Here is a 21244-nt window from a genome sequence, read left to right on the forward strand (position 1 = left end):
TTGTTTATCTTTTCAAAGAACCAGCTCTTGGTTTCATTGATTTTTTTTTCTATTGTTTTCTTAGTCTCTATTTCATTTATTTCTGCTCTGATTTTTAGTATTTTATTCCTTCTACTGATTTTGGGCTTTGTTTGCTCACTGCTAGATTGTTCATTTGGGATTTTTCTGGTTTGTTGAGGTAAGTCTGAATTGCTATAAACTTCCCACTTAGAACTGCTTTTACTGTATCTCATAGATAATGGCATGTTGTATTTTCATTTTCATTTGTCTCCAGGTAGTATTCAATTTCTCCTTTAACTTCTTCATTGACCCAATCATTGTTCAGTAGCATTTTGTTTAATCCTAACATGTTTGTGGCTTTTCTGATTTTTTTCCTGTGTTGATTTCTAGTTTCACACCTTTGTGGTCAGAAACAATGCTTGGTGTTATTTCAATCTTCTTAAATTTACTGAGACTTGTTTTGTGGCATAATATGTGATCAATACTGGAGAATGTTTCATGTGCATTTGGAAAGAATGTGTATTCTGTGGTTTTTGGATGGAATGTTCTATATATATCTACTAAGTCCATCTGGTCTAATGTCTCATTTAAGGCCAATGTTTCCTTATTGATCTTCTGTTTGGATGACCCATCCATTGGTGTAAGCAGAGTGTTAGAGTCCCCTACTATTATTGTGTTAGTGTCTGTTTCTCCTTTTATGTCTGATAATAAGTGCTTTATATATTTAGGTGTTCTTATGGTGGGTGCATAGATATTTATATGTGTTATATCCTCTTGTTGGATTGTTCCCTTTATTATTGTGTAGTGTCCTTCTTTGTCTCTTGTGACAGTTTTTGTTTTAAAGTCTATTTTGTCTCATATAACTACTGCTACTCCAGCTTTAGTTTCTTTATCATTTGCTTTGGGTATCTTTTCCATTGCTTCACTTTCAGTTTGTGCGTGTCTTTAGGTCTGAAGTGTATCTCTTGTATGCAGCATATATATGGTTCTTCCTTTTTGATCCAATTGGCCACCCTCTGCCTTTTGATTGGAGCATTTAGTCCATTGACATTTATTTATTTATTTATTTATTTATTTATTTTTGAGGAAGATTAGCCCTGAGCTAACTGCTGCCAATCCTCCTCTTTTTTGCTGAGGAAGCCTGGCCCTGAGCTAACATCTGTGCTCATCTTCCTCTACTTTATATGTGGGACGCCTTACCACAGCATGGCATGCCAAGCGGTGCCACGTCCGCACCCAGGATCCAAACTGGTGAACCTCGGGCTGCTGAGAAGTGGAACATGCGAACTTAACCACTGGGCCAGCAGGCCGGCCCCTCCATTGACATTTAAAGTAGCTATTGATAAGAATGTACTTATTGCATTTTGTTACTTTTTTCTGGGTGTTTTAGTAATTCTTCTCTTTCCTTTCTTCTTCTCTTGCTCTCTTCCCTTGTGGTTTGATGGCTTCCTTTAGTATTATGTTTGGGTGCCTTTCTCTTAATTATTTGTGTATTTATTATATGTTTCTGGTTCATTATTTTGTATTTTACCATTTCATTTTACCATGTATGTAATATATATTTTACTATGCATGTATTTATCTGTAAATCATTAGCAACACACTGTACCTATAATTTTCAAATTTTCTCTTTTCACTCAATATTATGTTTTTCAGATTTCTTTCCATTTTTACTCATCTAGTTAATCATCACTGATTCTCCAACTCTGGTAAAGAAAATTTTTAAAAAAATTTTCAATCTATTACAAACCATATGTCTAATTAAAATATAATAAAAGTGAATTATTAGAAAAGTATGATAAAACAAAGATGTACTGGGGGCTGGCCCTGGTGGCTTAGTGGTTAAGTTTGGCATGCTCCACTTCAGCAGCCCAAGTTTGGTTCCTGGGTGCAGATCTACACCACTCAACGGGGGCCAGACTGTGGGAGCAACCCACATACAAAATAGAGGAAGATTGTCACAGATGTTAGCTCAGGGTGAATCTCCCTCAGCAAAGGGGAAAAAAAACAGCAACAAAGATGTACTAAACATAAGTCCTACATTTTTATTATCACATTTAACAGATAAAAATTACTCAAGCTACTATAAAAGTTTCTAAATGCTTACTCTCAATTTTAGTACCCACCTTGGCACAGATTGGTAATAAATAGTTTGCCAGCTGACACTGGTGGAGCCTAACTCCCCACCCCTTAAGTGAGGGCCGTGCATAGTGACGTCCTTCCAAAGAGAACAGTGTGGTTGGGGTTGGGAGGTGAGGAAGAGTAACTTTACACTAGAGAAATCTGACAAGTACTAGCATAGGTAGTCATAAAATATACCATTTTATTTTTCTACTTTTAAAATAATAGCTTTATTAAAATATATTTCATATACTATACAATTCTCCCATTTGAAATGTACACTTTAATAGTTTTTGATATAGTCACAAGTTGGGCAACCATCACCACAATCAATTTTCATCACCCCAAAAGAACGCTGTACTCACTAGCAGACACTTCCCATTTTCCCCTAAACTCCCCCATCTCAGCCTGAGGAAACTACAAATCTACTTTCTGTCTCCACACACTCACCTTTTCTGGTGAGAGAGGACATCTTCATCTTGTTTCTGATCTTAGGAGGAAAGCATTTGTTCTTTGACCATTAAGCACTATGGATTTTTCATAGATGGCCTTAATCAGGTTGAGGAAATTCCCTTCTGCTTCTAATTTGTGAGTGCTTTTACCAGGAAGGATGTTGAGTTTTGTCAAATTTGTTTTCTCTATCTCTTGAGATGATCATGTGACTTTTGCTTTTTTGGTCTATTGCTATGATGTATTACACTAATTGATTTTGAGATGTCAAAGCTTGCATTCCTGAAATAAATTCCAGTTGGTAATGGTATACAATCCGTTTTATAGGTTGCTGGATTCAACTTCCCAGTATTTTATTGAGGATTTTTTCACCTGTATTCTGAAGAGGTATTAGTCTGTAGTTTTCTTTTCTGGTGATATCTTTTTCTCGTTTTGGTATTAGCATGGGACCAGACTCATAGAATGAGTTGGGAAGTATTCCCTCCCTTTCTGTTTTTTGGAAGAGTTTGTGAAGAATTGGGATTAATTCTTCTTTAAATGTTTGGTGGAATGCACTAGGGAAGCCACGTGGACTTTGGCTTTGCTTTGTGGGTAGTTTTATATTTATCTTTGCAACCTCTTCGTTTATTGTCTATTATAGGTCTATTCAGATTTTCTATTTCTTTTTCCTTAAAGTATGCTTTTTTTTTTTTTTTTTTTTTTGGTGAGGAAGATTGGCCCTGAGCAATCTTCCTCACTTTTTTTCCCTCCCCAAAGCCCCAGTACATAGTTGTATGTCCTAGTTGTAGGTCATTTTAGTTCTTCTATGTGGGATGCTGCTACAGCATGGCTTGATGAGCGGTATGCAGGTCTGCACCCAGGATCTGAACTGGCGAATTCTGGGCTGCCAAAGCACAGCACATAAACTTAACCACTCACCACTGTGCTGGCCCTTCTATTTCTTTCTAAGACAGTTTCAGTAAGTTCTGTCCTTCCTGGATTTTGTCCATTTCATCTAATCTATGTCATTTGTTAGCATACAGTTGTTCATAGTTCTCCCTTGTAAATCTTTTCATTTCTGTAAGATTGATAGTAATGTCTCCTTGTTCGTTTCTTAACTATTTTTTTTTAAAGATTGGCACCTGTGCTAACATCTGTTGCCAATCCTTTTTTTTTTTCTCCCCAAAGCCCCCAGGTACATAGTAGTATATTGTAGTTGTGAGTGCCTCTGGTTGTGCTATATGGGACGCTGCCTTAACATGACCTGATGGGCAGTGCCATGTCCATGCTCAGGATCCAAACCGGTGAAACCCTGGGCCCCCTAAGCAGAGTGCACGAACTTAAACACTCGGCCACGGGGTTGGCCCCTAACTCTTAATTTTTGAGTTATTTTCTTAGTGGTTACAATGGGTTTGCACTACATATCTTAACTATCACAGTCTAGCCAAGGTTAAATACTGACTTAATTCCAGTAAAATGTAACAAGTTGGCTTCCTACTTTGTGCTATTATTGTGGTGTATATTCTGTCTATGCATGTTATAAATGCAACAATACAGTGCTACAATTTTTTCTTGAAACCATCCATGGATCTCTCATTTCTAGGGTTTTCCCTCAACTCGGATTACAAACTCAGGTTAGTAGAGCATAAAGTTTTCCTCAGTCATTTCCTAAGGAGTGTGCTGCTTTTATTGACGACACTGCCATCCCTCAGTTATTGCCCTGTGCTCCAAATCAAGTCTGCCCCACTGGCAGCAAAGCTGTTGGTTTTCCTGGACAGGCCCAACCTTGTCAAATTACCATGTCAACCGATTGGGTGTGTGTATGTGTGTCCGTGGCGGGGGGGGGGGGGGGGGGGGGGTAGTGGGTGGGTGTGTAGGAAGCAGGTGAGGTACAGAAGGCTGCAGGTGGACTCCCACTGTTGTTACTCAAAGCATTGGTACTTTGCATAAATAAGTGCTTCTCAATTTGTTGTTTTCATTAGTCAACTTATTATAGCACTGAAATGTTTGTTTTTAACAATTTTGTTCAGTTTTACAATTGCTTTTTGGGGAGAGGGTTATCAAATATACTAATGCTGCTGCTTCTAGAAAGCCAAACATTTTGTTTTACAAAGAAAATGCTTCTAGTAAAAAAGTTAAATAATACACAGAAGAATAAAGAATAAAAACCAGTTCCTCTGTATCTCAGCTACAAACACTATTAACCTCAGTGTGAATGTCCTTTCATACTCTAGTGTATTACCATACAATTTTACATTTAGAGGACCACACGTTACAGAATGTTTTACAACCTGCTTTTTTTATTCAACAAGATAGTGGGTAACTACCTTCAGTGTTCGTGTGAATAGATTTACATCATCCATTTTAATGCCTCCACAGGATTCCATTTTATGACATAGTTGTTCTAAAATTTATTACCCAGTCCCTTATTGAGGAGGTTTAAAATGGATTCCTCTCTTTTTTCATTTCATAAACAACAACGTGATAAATGTACATCTTTGCACATTTGTCTGGGTATCTCCTTAGGATAAATTTCTACAAGAAATATTACCAGTTTTCAGAATGTGATCATTCTGATTTGGGGAATATTTTGTCAAACGACTCCCCAATTTGTGCCCCCTCCATCAATGCCTGTGTATAGCTTTTTCTCTATATTTCATAAACACTGGGCATTATTCAAAATTTTCTGTTTCCCAGGCATAATAATTGGTGTTGATAATTTATTTCTACATTTGTTTGCATTTATTTGATTACCACTGCTATTGAACGTATTTTTTTTGTTTCTATTGAATATTTGTGTCTCTTTTTCTGTGAGAATTTCTCACTTCTGTTTTTTGCCCACTTTTTCTATTGGTATTTCTCTTGTTTGCTGGAACTCTTTGTCATTTGTCATATTGTCTTTCTTCTGTTATCGCCACTATAAATCCTTTTTCCATTTTTCCATGTCTTCAACTTTATAACATATTTTTCCTTTTATTGTTGGCCTTTTAAAAAAAACTTTTATTTTTATGGCAGAGCACAGGCTATGGTCAGAATGCTGAGGTTACAATTCTTGTTTGTCTATTTGTAAGCTCTGTGGCCACAGATAATGAGCAGCTCCATGCTTCAGTTTCCTCCAAGGTAAATTGTGAGTAAGGCTGGATTTATGTGAATGTTAAATGTTATAGGGTAAGAGATTTAGGATATTGCTCCCAAGTTCTTAAGCAGTCTTAGCTATTATTATTGCTATTTAATAAAATCTATAATTTTGTTCTGACTTTCTAGTTTTCATAGCCAGCCTTACCCTAAGATTTTGTGATTTAAATGTGCTTGGGCACGCTAAGATTTTAAATATATTTGCTCATACTTTATCCTTGTGCTTGTACTTATATACTATTTATAGACATATGTGTTCAATCTATTTGCATTCATTTTGGTGAGTGTGATGTGTATCAAGCATTTACTTTTTTCCAAATAACTGATTGTTTTGTTTATAGTCCATTTTATTAAACAATTACCAAATAATTTAGTAATTCGTTGCATAGTACACTTTATTTTAGCAATCTGCTTTGTATTAGATTGAGTTCTGACATATAGTTGAGCCTAACTCTGGACTCTCTCTTTTTTGTTCTAATTGTATCTGTCTGATTCTGCAACACGATTATATTACTACTATTTAATTGAAATAATTTTAATACATTTATTTCTGAGTGATCTTGTTTCCTCATCTATAAAAGTGTGAAAATAATAGTACCTATCTCAGAGAGTTTGAAAATTAACATATGTTAAGTATTTAGAACAGTTGCTCACCACTTGTCAGTTTTTCAATATATCCATATTAGCATTTGTTATAATCGTTACTCTGAAAGAATAGTTTTATGACTGATGGATTGTTGCAATAAGACCCTTCAGTGAATCGTATCTCCCTGTATCCATGCCCCTTTGCAATTGAATTTCTTAAACTTCATCAACAGGTGGAACTTATCTTCCCACCTCTTGGATCTTGGTGGGCCTGTGCCTTGATTTGACCAATAGAATGGTAGGAATGACCTAGTGTGGTTTGTATGCCTGGGCCTCAAGAGGCCTTAAGATATCTGCTTTCACCCTATAGGAAATTTCGGATATCCTGCTCTATAGGATAATTGGGGTACATTGGATAACCACTAGACATGTGAGTAAAACCATTTTGGACCCTCCCTTCCCAGAGGAGATCTCAGTGCCAGCAGTTATATGAGTGACCCCAGATGACATTAGCAGAAAGACTATCCAATGGATTACAGCCCAAATTGCAGAATTGTGAACACATAAATGTCATTTTAAGCCTAGGTTTTATTCCTTTGAAATGCCACAGTAGACAACTGATACACAGACTTAAATTTCCAATTTTATTTTAAAGGTAAATAATTAAATCCACATCTCAATGACTAGAACTTTGCATTCTCCTAGAATATTTTACTCTCTCTTCTGTAATTTGTGTTTGAATTTATACTTAGTCATCATTCTGACAACAAAAATGGCTATGAAGAAATAGAAAAGATTAGAACTCACAATAATACCTAAAATAAAAATTGACAAATCATTGGATGATCTGTGAGCATTTTCTTCTGCTAATTAAGTAGAGGACAGAGCTATATTTAGAACCAATAGTGGCTCACCTGTGCCTCACCCCAAATGTCCTGGTCATCTGAAACTAAGCCACTCTTATCCTTTGCCCAGCCTTACTGCCAGCCCTTACACCCTCCCAGCCCCACTATCGAGAAAACTGCTATCAATACCGAGTTAATCATGTTATTCTGCACAGAAGTTGGCCAGTTTTTATTCGTAATATAAATTCAGGTTGCTTACAAAAGACAAATGCAGACCTCTATTGCTTTAGGGAATATACCAGAATAAAATATGGTAATCAGCACTTCCAAATCAGTAGCTATTATTTTTATGTAGCCAAATCTATTAAACTATATTGCTCTATTACGCATAAAAGAGGTTCTGAAATCCAAAATTTTAAGCATATTTGCATACCGTTTTCTTCCGGTACTATGCCCCTTACTTGGTGTGTGACATTTTATTTCAGAATTGAGAGAAAAGAATAACTGACAAACTTTAGGACATCAAGAAGAAAATTAAGACCAACATAGAAATGAGCAGACTGGAATTTTCCTTAAAGTAGTTCCTGAAAGAAAGACAATCAGGTAGGCTGATCTCTGGCATGTCTAAAAAGAGAAAACCTAGGAAATAAGCAAAATTAATAATGATAAAGTTCTTTGGTAACAGTTGCAGAAAAGATAGTCTGATAATTCAACCACAGGATAGGGCATTTTAAGCTTTTGTGTTGGATGAAAAAGAAAGTAAATTGGCTAGAATTCAATCTCCTAAATCAAAAATGTCACATCTCTCCAATTTTCAGTAGCAGAATTATTTAGTGTAGAGAAATATTACTTAAAATAATAGTGAATGTTTCACTCTTTATGATAATTTTGATATTTCTTATTATTTTTCTAGATGTCAATCATGAGAAAGTTCTTTTCGTAATTTATCTGAGAAGGTGCCATCCCATATTTGTCTAAATCAAGATGAGATGGTAATATTTTTTTTCCAATTTCACTAAGAAAAATCTTTAGGAGACCATGATATAGTTTGATGATTTAACTTGATTTTCTGCCACATGTCCCTTTCCTAGCAGTGAATGGCAACCATTCTCCTTCCTCTGCTGGATTGCACAGCCAGGAGCACAGTCTGCTCCTGGCTGTGCAATCCGCTTGATGGCAGAGTTCTCTGGGATTTCTCTGGGATTTCTTCTGTCGTTAACGTACTAAGAGAGCTTCCCAGTAAGATGGAGGCCAGGGCAATTGCACCAGTCTGTCACACCTATGGATCTTCCTTTCTCACCCCTCCAACACCTCTCATAATCCATACATCCTAAAATATAAAAGTGTGCATCATGTACATGGCATGGCACTTAGTTCTCAGGCTTCTGTGTGTGTGTGTGTGTGTGAAAGCATTTATAGTACATGTGTGTGTGTATTTAGACCAGCATACAAAAACTTCGAAGAATTTTTATAACTTGAATATAGCATTTTGTGGTTTGCAAAGTACGTTAACATTAACCATCACATTTTACATTTTCTTACCTTACACATATTTGAGGTAGGGAAAGCAAGAAGTCATTGCCTCATACTATGGAGAAATGACTGTGAACGAAAGCAGCTAAGAGACATGTCCAAGGTTATAGAGTAAAGGAGGAACACAGGTGGGGCACCTGAGTCCCTGACAAATGCTTTTTTGCTGTGCTGGCCCTACAGATGGGAAATACATTTTCATGATGCCCAAATGGATGCAGCTGAAGATGGATACTCTTCTCTTTACTCTTTCTTTTTTGAAGCACTTCTCTTTGAGAAACATGTCCATTGTAACCTGGGTAACATTATATAGGAATATATTAGGGTTAAATTTCATTACTATATAGCATATATTTTATTTTTCTGAGTGCCAATACCCATTAAAAGTGAGCTTCTAGAGTGTCATTGGCTTGTACAATTTTGAGAAAGAGTTCTGGCAGAACATGCTACACTCGTCCCTGCTAAACACACACACACCACCCCCCACTCCCACATATACCCTATGTAGTGTATCAGAAGTTAAAAAATAAAAAAATATTAATTAGTTAATTGTTGAAGCCCTTTAGGCTTAAACGTCCAACCAGCTATCTGTCTAATTTAGTCTCAAATAAAAATATCAGAGTTCATGTTGCCCCTACCCACCACACTTTTTTTTTTTATAGAAAAGCACTTGAATTTTATTTGATACTTTAAATGTTTTTGAAAATATTAATAAACATGAGCTGTATTTGGAGGTGGATGACAGACATGCTTTTAATATAGAATTTTCATCCTAGAATATGACTTCCTCCAAAAGGAAAATCTTAGTCCTCTTCCTACAGGTAGGTTCCAATGAGAATGCATGAAAAACAGGCGGGAGACAGTCCCCAGAGGAGACCTGAAGTTTCTTTAAGAACAGGCTGCTACTACTTCCTGTGAGGTTCGTAAAGCACCTTTCCTTTCGCTTAGTTGTCTGGGGTGAAGTCAAAGGGCTCAAAGTCTTTCCAGAAGTGGTGGACCAGGGTGTTCTCCTCATCGTTGCTGATCTGACACTGTCTCCAGTCAGGAATATGAAGGATGGCTTTATTGTCCAGGATCTCCTTTCCAACCTGCAAAGGAAAATTCTTTTTAATTCTGTGGAAAAGCTTCTCTCCTGTGTCAAGTTCAACACAAAAATAGTCTGCTCCTGGCTGTGCAATCCGCTTGATGGCAGAGTTCTCTGGGATTTCTCTGGGATTTCTTCTGTCGTTAAATGAAGGCATCTTTAATGTCATCAGAAGTGTAGTGGAATGACCTGTAGCTGAAGGTGATGGCTCTTATAGTCTCTCTAGAACAGAACATAATGTTTCCACCACCTCTGCAGAACGCTTCACCAATGACTAGTAGTGTCCCATGGGCAGGCTGAGGACAGTCATCAGATAAGCCTCCTTTGACCAGGGCAAGGTAGCAATGTGTGCCAATGTAGACCAGCAAACGCTTTTCCACTTCAGGGTTGGCAGGGCAAAATCAGCAAGGTCTTGGAGGCTGGGGAGGTTTGAGGCTGGTTTGGATGAGGAGAAGACTTGCTATCTCTATCTGCGGACGAATGCTTCCTTCCCTTCTTCGGTGTACCTTTGCCATCTTACAGAAGAACAGAGTAGTTATAGGTGACTAAAGAGATGATTAAAAATGTACATATAGGGCCAGACCGATGGCGTAGTGGTTAAGTTCTCAGGCTCCGCTTTGGAGGCCCAGGGTTCACAGGTTCCAATCCCGGTCGCAGACCTAGCACCACTCATCAAGCCATGCTGTGGCAGCATCCCACATAAAACAGAGGAAGATTGGCAAAAGATGTTAGCTCAGGGCCAATGTTCCTCACACACATACAAAATGTACATATAGCCTTGAAAAAATTATTGGTCACATAAGCAGGAATGATTTCATCTTCTGCGTGTGGGTTGGATATAAAACACCTATGTAATTTTCACCGTCATTATTGTGAGCCAGCCTTGTGGAAGTGGGAGAGAGCCATCTGCTCCACAAAGGTGATTATGAATAACACATAACGAAGTCTCATTCAGCCAGCACTGATTGGGGCAGAATTACACGGTGATCAATGACTGAGCTTGAAGATCAGAAAGGCTGGCTTTGCCTAGGGGCTCTCCCACTTCACCACCATTGTGACCTCAGACAATTGTTGAGCCTCTTTTAGTTTTCGTCCTTTCAACTGAAAAATGAAAATAACAGTATCTACTTCATAGAGTTCTTGTGAGAATTAAATAGAAAAATGCATGCATGGCACATAATAAACATTCAATAAGTGGTTGCTGTTTTAAGAAATTTGCCAACAATTTCATAAACAAGATTTCCTACTGATTCAAGAGCTCACAGAAATTTTTAAAACATTCCTGAGACTTTTGTTATTTGCCATAAAACTTAATAGAAACACTAATGATGTGAATATTCTTGTCTGTTATAATGTTGCTGTTAGAGTCATTCCAGAACTTTCCAACCCTACCTTTCTTACTTCTCTCCTAGTCCAAGCTTCTGGATATTCTGCCAAATTTCCTCAAACCATGACTTCTTTACACTGAGAAAAATCCTTTTGCTGCTCTTCTGTTCAGTGTTTCAGGGCCCTGATCCCTGCAACCTTGATTTCCTACACCTCCTTTGCCACTTATTTTCTAGAGAGATGTGGCTAAAGGGAGACAAAACTGGGAAATTGGAGGACTAGGGAAGGGAAGCCAAGTGACTTCTTTGCCTTCTCTCTTGGCTTTGGGCTGCAATTCTAGCACAGACTGAGTCTCCATAATTCACCTCTCTCTGGCAGACCTTCTCTCTGTGCCCACAATTTCTGTAGGGCACATGCCTGCCCTGATCCCACTTCCCAGTTGGACCCTGCTTTGGTGAGCGTCTGCTCCTCTGTGGTTCCATCTTCTGTCTGGATGCTCTGTTTTCTCGGGCCATTGGTAGCATCATCTCATTTGTCTCTCCAGCTCTAGATAACTTTTGTCTGAAGCTTATCTCTGGGTGTCAATGAGAAACTCTGTGTGTCCTCACTCTCTCCTGACTGTCTTTCAGCTCTTATTCTTTGCACCTAGTAGCCTGTATTAATGTCCTCTATTAAAGTACTTGGTCTGGATTCTCCTCCTGATTAGATATGATTGATTCAATCATGGTAATTTCACAGCTGTTTTCTAAGCAACTGACCTAGTATTGATATGTGATTTTTATTGAATTTTGAATTCCGGAGGACATTTTAAAAAGGTGAATATTGCACTATTCCTTATTTCTTTTTTTATTCAAAAAAGTTAAAAAATACCTGCTCCAGACTTTGATAACTCATTTTACTAGCAAATACTCATATAGAAGAAATTTTGTGCCCAAGACCGATTGCTGAAAAAATACAATGAAGTCCAAGACATGGCCACATCCCCAAGGGAGGAAGAAAATACTCTATTTTCTTCACTTATTATTGTTAGTATTATAGCTCCTGATATTTAGGAGTTTGAAGTAGGAATGACTCAATTGCTTTCAAGTTTATCCTAAATTAAAAGAGCTTGGAATTCTAATCCTCAAACTTTATGTATTAAGATCGTTTATTTTTCTTGTGCCCTTCACCCATGTAGTTCCTGCAAATCAAATAAGCAAATGAAAATAATACTAATCAAATACTAAAAAACAATTATAACTAATAGCAGGAAATAAATGTTCTGCTTAATCATAGGGAATCTCAAAAAATAAGCCTGATATTTCCAAATTTCTGCTTAAGTCATTGCAAAAGAATCAAACTTGACTTCCTTCGACTTTGTAGACCTTCTAGAATTCAAAGGAGAAACAGCTGCCAAAGCAAAAAAGGTGGATTGAATTCTGAAGTTTAGGAAAATCGTATTAACCTGGCATCTCAAATAAAACACAACCAGATTCTCCTCGGCCATCAGGGGACCACATACTTAAGCCTTCATCTTTGTGCAGATGGGTTACATTCAATAGGAAACACAGCGTGGAACAGTTAGTGTGTCCTGAGATGGACGTCTTTGTTTATTTGCCTGAATTGTTCTTTTCTGTTCCCCATGATGGAAAATGTCATCAATAAATCAGGGTTTTGGAATTTATCTAAAGTTGTACAATATCTGCTCTGATAGATTTATGTGACCACTATGTAAATAAATAAGTTTATTAAATTGACCAACTTAGGCAAACGCGCACGGAGGTAAGCTAAGAATTACCTGTCTGAATTGGTGCAGCTGGTGCTTAGCAAATGTTATTGACCTTGAAAAATATCACAACTCGCCAACAATAATGAAGCTCTAATTTTTAAAAAATGGTTACTCAGGAAGGAAACCTACACTAATGAGAGCATTTCTCAAAACTGTCTGTCAAAGTAATATATCTATAAAATTGAGTCGTTTAGGAAAAAATGCAGTGTTTTAATGATACATAGTTTATAAAAGAAGAAACTAGGCCCAGGACTTAGCTTTGGATTCCATCATTATAAAAATGTAATATAGTAATGGACAAATACGTTGAAAGCTTGATGCAATTATAAAAGCAATTAAGAAATATCATATGCGAAGGGATAAATTAATACCATGCTTATTTACTTAATTTTTTAAATTAATAGACTACTTTTTTGAGCAGTTTTAGGTTTCCAGAAAATTGAGCGGAAAATACAAAGAATTCCCATGCACTCCTTCTCTCCTCTGAACACAGTTTCCCTTATTATTAACATCTTGCATTAGTGGGAACATTTGTTACCGTTGATGAGCTCGTATGGATACGTTATTGTTAACTGAAGTTCGTAGTTTACATTAAGATTTACTGTTTGTGTTCTGTATTCTCTGGGTTTTGGCAAATGTATAATGACATATGTCCACATTACAGTATCATCCAGAATAGTTTCATTGCCCTAAAAATCCCCTCTGCCCCACCTATCCATCCTTCCTTTCCTCCCCACAAACCCCTGGCAACCACCAATGTTTTTGTTGTCTCCATAGTTTCACCTTTTCCAGAATATCGTATGATTGGAATCATACAGTATATAGACTTTCAGATTGAATTCTTTCACTTAACAATATGCATTTCAGGTTCCTCTGTGTCTTCTTGTGGCTTGGTAGCTCATTCATTTTTATTGCTGACTATTACTCTCTTGTATGGATGTACCACAGTTTGTTTATCCATTCACCTGTTGAAGGACATTTTAGTTGTTTCAAAGTTTTGGCAATTATGAATAAAGCTACTATGACTGTTCTTGTGCAGATTATTGTTTAGATGTGTGTTTATAACTCTTTTGGATGTTTCTGGGATTTTTTTTTTTTTTTCTGAGGAAGCTCAGCCCTGAGCTAACCACTGCCAATCCTCCTCCTTTTGCTGAGGAAGACCAGCTCTGAGCTAACATCCGTGCCCATATTCCTCTACTTTATACGTGGGATGCCTACCACAGCATGGCTTGCCAAGCGGTGCCATGTCCGCACCTGGGATCTGAACTGGCGAACCCCTGGCCGCCGAGAAGTGGAACATGAGCACTTAACCGCTGCACCACAGGGCCGGCCCCTATTTCTGGGATTTTTAACATTCATGACAGTTCTATAAAAACTTTATGCTATAAATTTAAAAATATCAACTAAGTTGACAAATTCCCAGAAAATGTATGTATTAGCAAATTTATCTAAAGAAGAATTAGAAGATCTGATTTGTCTTACAACTACTAAAAAATTGAATCAGTAGTCAAAGATATCCCCACTAAAAAAATTCCAAGCACAGATTCTCTACCAACAAGTTCAAACTGGTGTTCAAGGAACAAATCATTTCAGTCTTAACGATAATTTTCCAGGACACTAAAAATTTGTTTATGAGGCTGGTGTAATTTTAATACCAAAATGCAATACGGATAAGTAAGGAAAGAAAAACATGGGCAAATTTTATTTGTAAAACATAGATGCAAAAATCATAATAATATGCTAACAAAAAGAATTTAGAACATATATACAAAGCATAATGGTATAATCCACGATTACAAAGTTGGGTTTATTTCAGGAAGATAAGGTTGTATTAATATTAAAAAGTAAATTAATATAATTTGCCATATTACAAGATTAAAAGACCTCAACGATTTCAGAAAAAGCACTTGATAAAATACAATATCCATTGATGTTGATGTACTTGGCAAATTAGAAACAGAAGGGAACTTTCTTAATCTGACTGAAAATCAACAGTCAACTTTTTACACAGTAAGAACACACTGAAGGCTCTACTTCTGAATTTGGGAAGAAGACCGAGATTCTAAGCATTATCTCTTTTGTTCAATATTTTACCAGTGTTTCTAGCCAGTGCAGTATGACAAGAAAAAGAAGTGGATAAGGATTGGAAAGAACAAAGGAATAAAAACTCATTTGCAAATCATACAACTGTGTACAAGGAATAACCAAAAGCACCCACAAATAAATTATTCCACAAACAAATTAATAAAATAGGAAGGCAAATTTGCTAAATAAAAATCCGCATAGTGGGGGCCAGCCCAGTGGCATAGTGGTTAAGTTTGCATGCTCCACTTTGGCGGCCTGGGGTTTGCAGGTTCGGCTCCTGGTCACAGACCTACCACTTCTCATCAAACCACGCTGTGATGGCATCCCACTTAAAACAGAGGAAGATTGGCACAGATGTTAGCTCACCAACAATCTTCCTCACACACACACACGCACACACACAAAATTCATAAAGTAAAATAACCGTAATAAATAGTAAGAATACAAACAAAATATTTAAAGATGCTATTTATCATACTATGCATATCAACTACATAAAAATATATATAACAGAATTTGTTCAAGAACTCTGAGGAAATTTTTAAAAATTAATTGAAAGACATTAAAGACTACCTAGATAAATGAAAAGATATATTATATTAGTGGACTTTACTCCTTAAATGATTTATAGATTGAATGCAATCCTAGTGAAAATCATGGCACATTCTTTGTATAGAAATCAACCAGCTGATTCTAAAATTTATATGTAAATTCAAGAGGATGCATATAACTAAAGACAGTTTCGCAAAGGAAGAATTAGGGGCAAAGACTTGCTCTACTGGATATTAAGACTTATTACAAAACTGTAATAATTAAGATGATGTGACATGGGTACAGAGATGGACAGGCTAATGAGATAAAATGGAGAGGCCAGCTGCAGATGCATGTATATATAGATATACGTATGATAGATGGAATGGAAGATTAGTGGAGGATGAACCCACTAATCTTCCATAAATAATATTCTCTTCCATATCTCTTCCATAGATAATGTTCAGACCAAATGTCTCCATAAGTACAACAAATCAAAATCCTACTTTACACCACATATAAAATAAAGTCTGGGTTGATTTAAGACCTAACTGTGAAAGGTAAGATTATCAACACAGGAAATTTTCTTTATGACGTCAGGGTAAGGAATAATCTACATCTGTCGACTTCAGGTTGGGGTACAAAAATCTGAAAAAATAAAATAGTAGACCACCAAAAATATTCACTGAATTTAATATGCCATTCTTTTATGTTTTAAGATGTAGCCACTGCATTGTATACATCAGCATTCATTCCTAAGGAAAAGCACTTCAAATGCAAAATAGTATAGCAGCAATATTTTCTTAGCATTGTGCCATAAGAAACAGAAAATTTGCGAAAATGCTTTTTTATATGCATTGTGGTAAATAAACTTATAGTATATAAATACCTAATAGACTTTAAACATTCTTTGCCATTTACTCAATATAACTGTTTCTATTTTTTATTCAAATAATGCCACAAGTTGACATTTTATTTCTAAAATGTAAAAATAAAAATATATGAGAAGAAAGAAAGACAATAAAAACGCCAAATGAGATGCTTGTGCACCTTTGAGAATTGTTTTTCTAAGGAGTAAAACATCAAACATGACTTACTTGATTTAAAAACTACCTTCACTTCCTAAAGCTCAAGTTATTTCTTCAAATGTAATGATTTTTCTCATAAAATATTGGGTTTGATAGCAAAAACTTTCAAGAGAATTATTTCTGTAATATGTTTGGCTTAATATTGCAAAAGTTGTGTCCCTAAGAAACTGTGTGTTACCAAAAACAATTCTTTAACAGAGAAAAGAGAGTTATGGACTAGAGAGTTTCAATCTTGCAATCACTAGGTGAATTTCTCTATAGGAATTTCAATGATGATAGTGTTTTTGAGGTATTATGAACTGAATTTTTTGTCCCCTCCAAGTTTATATGTTGAAGCCCTAAACCCCAGTGTGACTGTAATTGGAGACAGGACCTGTGAGGAGGTGATAGAGACTAAACAAGGTCATAAGGATGGGACCCCAGTCCAGCAGGGCTGGTGCTCTTATAAGAACAGGAAGAGACACCAGAGCTCGCTGCGCCATGTGAGGACGCAGTGAAAAGGTGACGCTCTGCAAGCTAGGAAGAGAGCTCTCATCAGGAACTGAATCAGCCAGCACCTTGATCTTGGACTTCCCAGTCTCCAGAAGTGTGAGAAAATAAATTTCTCTTGTTCAAGCCACCCAGTCTATGGCATTTTGTTACGACAGCCCAAGCTGGCTAAGACGAGAGCTAAAAATGCATAGCTGAAGAGTCTAAACATCCGGCTAAATGTAGCATTTATGATATTTAGCGTTTGCTTCATAGTAATGGCCTTTTCTGTCACCATCAGCAATATAATTAGCATAGTTTCTTACAAACACTAGTTATTTCATCTTTATCATTATTTTATAAACTAGCTTTGCTATTTAACTAACCATCCTGAAACTTAATGAATTAAAACCATATCCGTTTATTTAGCTCACAATCTTTTGGGTTAGCATGCTGATCACAGCTGGGGAGATCTTCTCATCTTCTAATTCTGTTCTTAGCTGGGATTCCTCATGAGTTGGCCGTCACCTGAACGTCAGCTAGGCGGATCTGGAGTTCTGTGAGGTCTGTGGCTAACACTTGCCTGTAAGTTTCTCAGGGACAGCCATATTGTTTTTCACGTTTTTATCCCTAGCATCAAACACCATATTGGGCAAATTGCAGGAGCTTAATAAACACTTATTGGACAGGTGGTACAAAGACAATGACACTGAACAAGGAATTGCTGAGAAACATGGAGCTCCTTCAGAGAGCTGACCAGTTGCTCTGCCTAAAGGGCAGGTGTTTGGAACTTTGGGCAGCAAACAAGGTGAGTTGTGTAGGTTTTGGCTAGGAGTTGATCCTGCAAGTGCAGCTACCCTGCAGCTCCTGTCAGCAGAGCTGGAGCTGCCCTGATGGAAGATTTTGCTGGCAGGAATTGTCTTATTACAGGAAGGAATGTATTGTTGAAGATCTCCAGTTCACCCCTTATTGTGCAATATTTGCTCACCTCTTCACTCGGGAGAGAGTGACAGTTTGCCACTTATAGCTACATCCATGAATAGCTCACACAATCTAGTCTTTGTTCTTACAGACAGTTATCCTGCAGGTAGGACCAATTAAGTGAAAACACTCTAAGGAATGGAAGTTGCTATGAAACACTAACAGGACAGTATTTGGGTGATACGTGAATTATCCAACAGGACCATAACCAAAGTTTGCAAATTGCTTTCTTATACATTTCTATAGTGGATGCTTAAAATATCTTTTGTGAGGTGGGTAGGTGAAGTGTTATTGAATGATGATTTCCAGGTTATGTAGACAGGCTCGGAGGCTCACAGGACCTGCTTCATCTTAAGAAGAGTCTGAAACTAAGATTCAGAAAAAAATCTTAGGATTCCAAATCCGAATTTCTTTCTTATAGTCAAGGTTGCATCTCCAAAAGAAAAACTACAGTTTGAGAAATAAAGGATGCTTTTCCTTAAGTTTTGTTCCAAAGTCTGAGAAATATAGCTGTGGGCCAGCAAGGAGAAACTATTTGTGCCAAAATTCTACCGATACTCAGCAGCTTATTTACTAACTTCCTTTGAAGTTAGAGACTTTCTAGGCAGATAGTTGAGACACGGTTGCAGAAGAATCCTTCAGAATTTCCCCTTTACATTTAGCTTAACACATATTTATAAGAGAGTTTATGCGGAACTTATGGTAGTAATATGATGAGATTTTGGCCTATATTTTCCAAAACTGTTCTCAACTGAAATATATCATCTCTGAAAACCTCGCTTTAAACCTGTGTTTTTTAAGATCAAAGGAAAATTGGCATTATTTGTTGGCAAAAAGTGAAGTGGCTTTCCAAGCTTCAAAGCTGTGCAAAGTGTTTTGAAAATACAATTACACTATTCATCTGTTTTTCCCTTCAGAACCAGTGCATCATGTACGGCAGTTATGGTGCTGTGCCCTGGATGGGATGCTAAGATGTCATCTCAGCTGAAATAAATTGAAGTCCCTCATTAGATGCTAAACAGCAGCATGAGGGGAATCGGTTTCGTTTGGTCTTCCACATAAGGAGGCAATCTCCTCACATGCAAGTAAAAAATTTTGCATATTGATTGTACTTTTTGATGATTGAACTTACACATTTATAGGCTAAAAGTCATTCTTTACAAGGAAGGTGTGTAGTAAATATTTATTTCCATGATTTCCTCTAACGATTTACTACTCCAGCAAGCCAAACACTCTAGTGGCACGATTCATAACTTCTTTTCTTGTCCTAATGGTCCTGCTCTCTTATACTGATTTTATGCTTCTATAAATGCATAAATAATTTTTATTTAAAACAGCAAGGAAACTCCTCTATTCCATGTCCCATGTAAATTCCCTCCCTGTGCTTGGGGGTTGGGGGAGGGTAAGGTGACCAGTTTTCCCTGGTTTGCCTGGGACTTTCCTGGTTACAGCAATGAAAGTTCTCAGCCAAGGCAGCGCCTTAGTCCTGGGAAAAATGAATGGTTGGTAATTCGAGGGCTACCAAACCAGGACTGTTGGCATCTTGGGGATGCAGAGTTTGGCACGTGTTTTTTAATTACTTCTTAATTTGTACGTAATTTCAAATTTTCAGAGAAGTTGAAAGAATATTTCTATACACAGATATATACATATACAAACACAAATATACCTTTTACCCATATTAGTAATTGTTTATTTTTCTCCATTTGTTTAATTAAACTTCTGTTATATCTACCTACCTACCTATTTATCTATCTATATGTATTTTTTTCTTTTTTTTTTGAGGAAGATTAGCCCTGAGCTAATGTCTGCTGCCAATCCTCCTCTTTTTGCTGAGGAAGACTGGCCCTGAGCTAACATCCATGCCCATCTTCCTCTACTTTATATGTGGGACGCCTACCACAGCATGGCTTGACAATTGGTGTGTAGGTCTGAACCCGGGATCTGAACCAGCAAACCCCAGGCTGCCAAAACCCCCTATCTATATGTATTTTTGATGAACCACTTGAGAATACATGGGAGACATCATGCCCCTTTATCTCTAAAAATTCAATGGTTATTCCCTAAGAACAAGTAAAATCTCTTTCATAACCATAATATATTCAGTGTATTTATTAAAATCATGAAATTTAGCATTTATAAAATACTCTAAATCGCAATGAATTCTCATATTCAAATTTCGAGTGTCCCATAATCTCCTTTATGGCTTTTTTTCCTAGTATAGAATCTAATCCAAATACAATGCATTTTATTTAATTGTTATACTTTTTAGTCTCCTTTAGTCTAGAACAGTTTTACATCCTTTCTCTGTGTTTCTTGTCCTTGATATTTTTTGAAAAGTATAGGCCTGTAATGGAGTATAATGTCCCTCAGTTTGGATTTGTCTAGTTCCCCAGTGATTAGATTCTGGTTGTGCAGTGTTTGGGCAGGAGTACCATTGAAGTGATGCTGTGTCCTTCTCAGTGAATTATATCAGAAGATACGTGATGGTTTGTGTCAATATTGGTGATGTAGGGAAATACTTCAGATTTTCATCCTTTAGTTTTAGCGGCCATTGAGAATTTTCTAACGCCATCATTCCATCTATCTTAATCAGTTGCCATTCAATTGTCCTTCTGTTGTAAAGAAGAACTCACCACTTGTTTTTCAATTTATAAGGAGGCACTCAGTTCATTATGAAATTTATTGTTATAATTGTCCAATGACCTAGTTCTATTATTTGACCCACCACTAGTGATACGGAGTTATATTCCCTGAGAAACGCAGTGATCCCAGGTCCCTGAGTCTTCTGCAAACAGAGGCAAAATGCACCTACTTCTTGTCTTTTTGCAAAAATAAGAGGAACAAGTGTTGCATGATCAGAAAGCACCTTTGAAGACTTCAGAGTATAGACACGATATATAATCCACAGGAGGACTCTTCCACAGCCTATCAGCTAACCATGTTTTGACTGCCTCCTGCCTGCTGCACGTTTTACCAGATGCTGCTTCATAGAATATTGCTTTTAATCTACATAAAGTACAGGAAGTTAGAATTCTTTGGAGAATACAGTTAGCCCCATCACTTGCCCCAAAGCGTTCTTATTAGTATTTTGAATGTTAATTGCATAGTTTTTAAGAATGTTAATTGCATGGTTTTTATGACTTACAGGACAAAACATAGCTAGTAACACTTGTTATGTATATGTGAATCCCTTTCTTGTGTCTTAGATGTTCAGAAGAGAGGCTTACACAGATAAGTCGGTTTGAAGACAGTGTTCATTTTGTGA

The 21244-nt window shown here is 36.9% G+C and overlaps 1 pseudogene; it reads right to left on the bottom strand.

Annotated features, from left to right (window-relative positions):
- Nucleotides 1-3326: 3326 nt before the first annotated feature.
- The window catches only part of LOC123280375 (CWF19-like protein 1), a 59960-nt pseudogene continuing 42042 nt past the window's right edge, over nucleotides 3327-21244 (bottom strand).

Source organism: Equus asinus, chromosome 24 (assembly GCF_041296235.1).
Source record: "Equus asinus isolate D_3611 breed Donkey chromosome 24, EquAss-T2T_v2, whole genome shotgun sequence".
NCBI classification, from domain to species: Eukaryota; Metazoa; Chordata; class Mammalia; order Perissodactyla; family Equidae; genus Equus; species Equus asinus.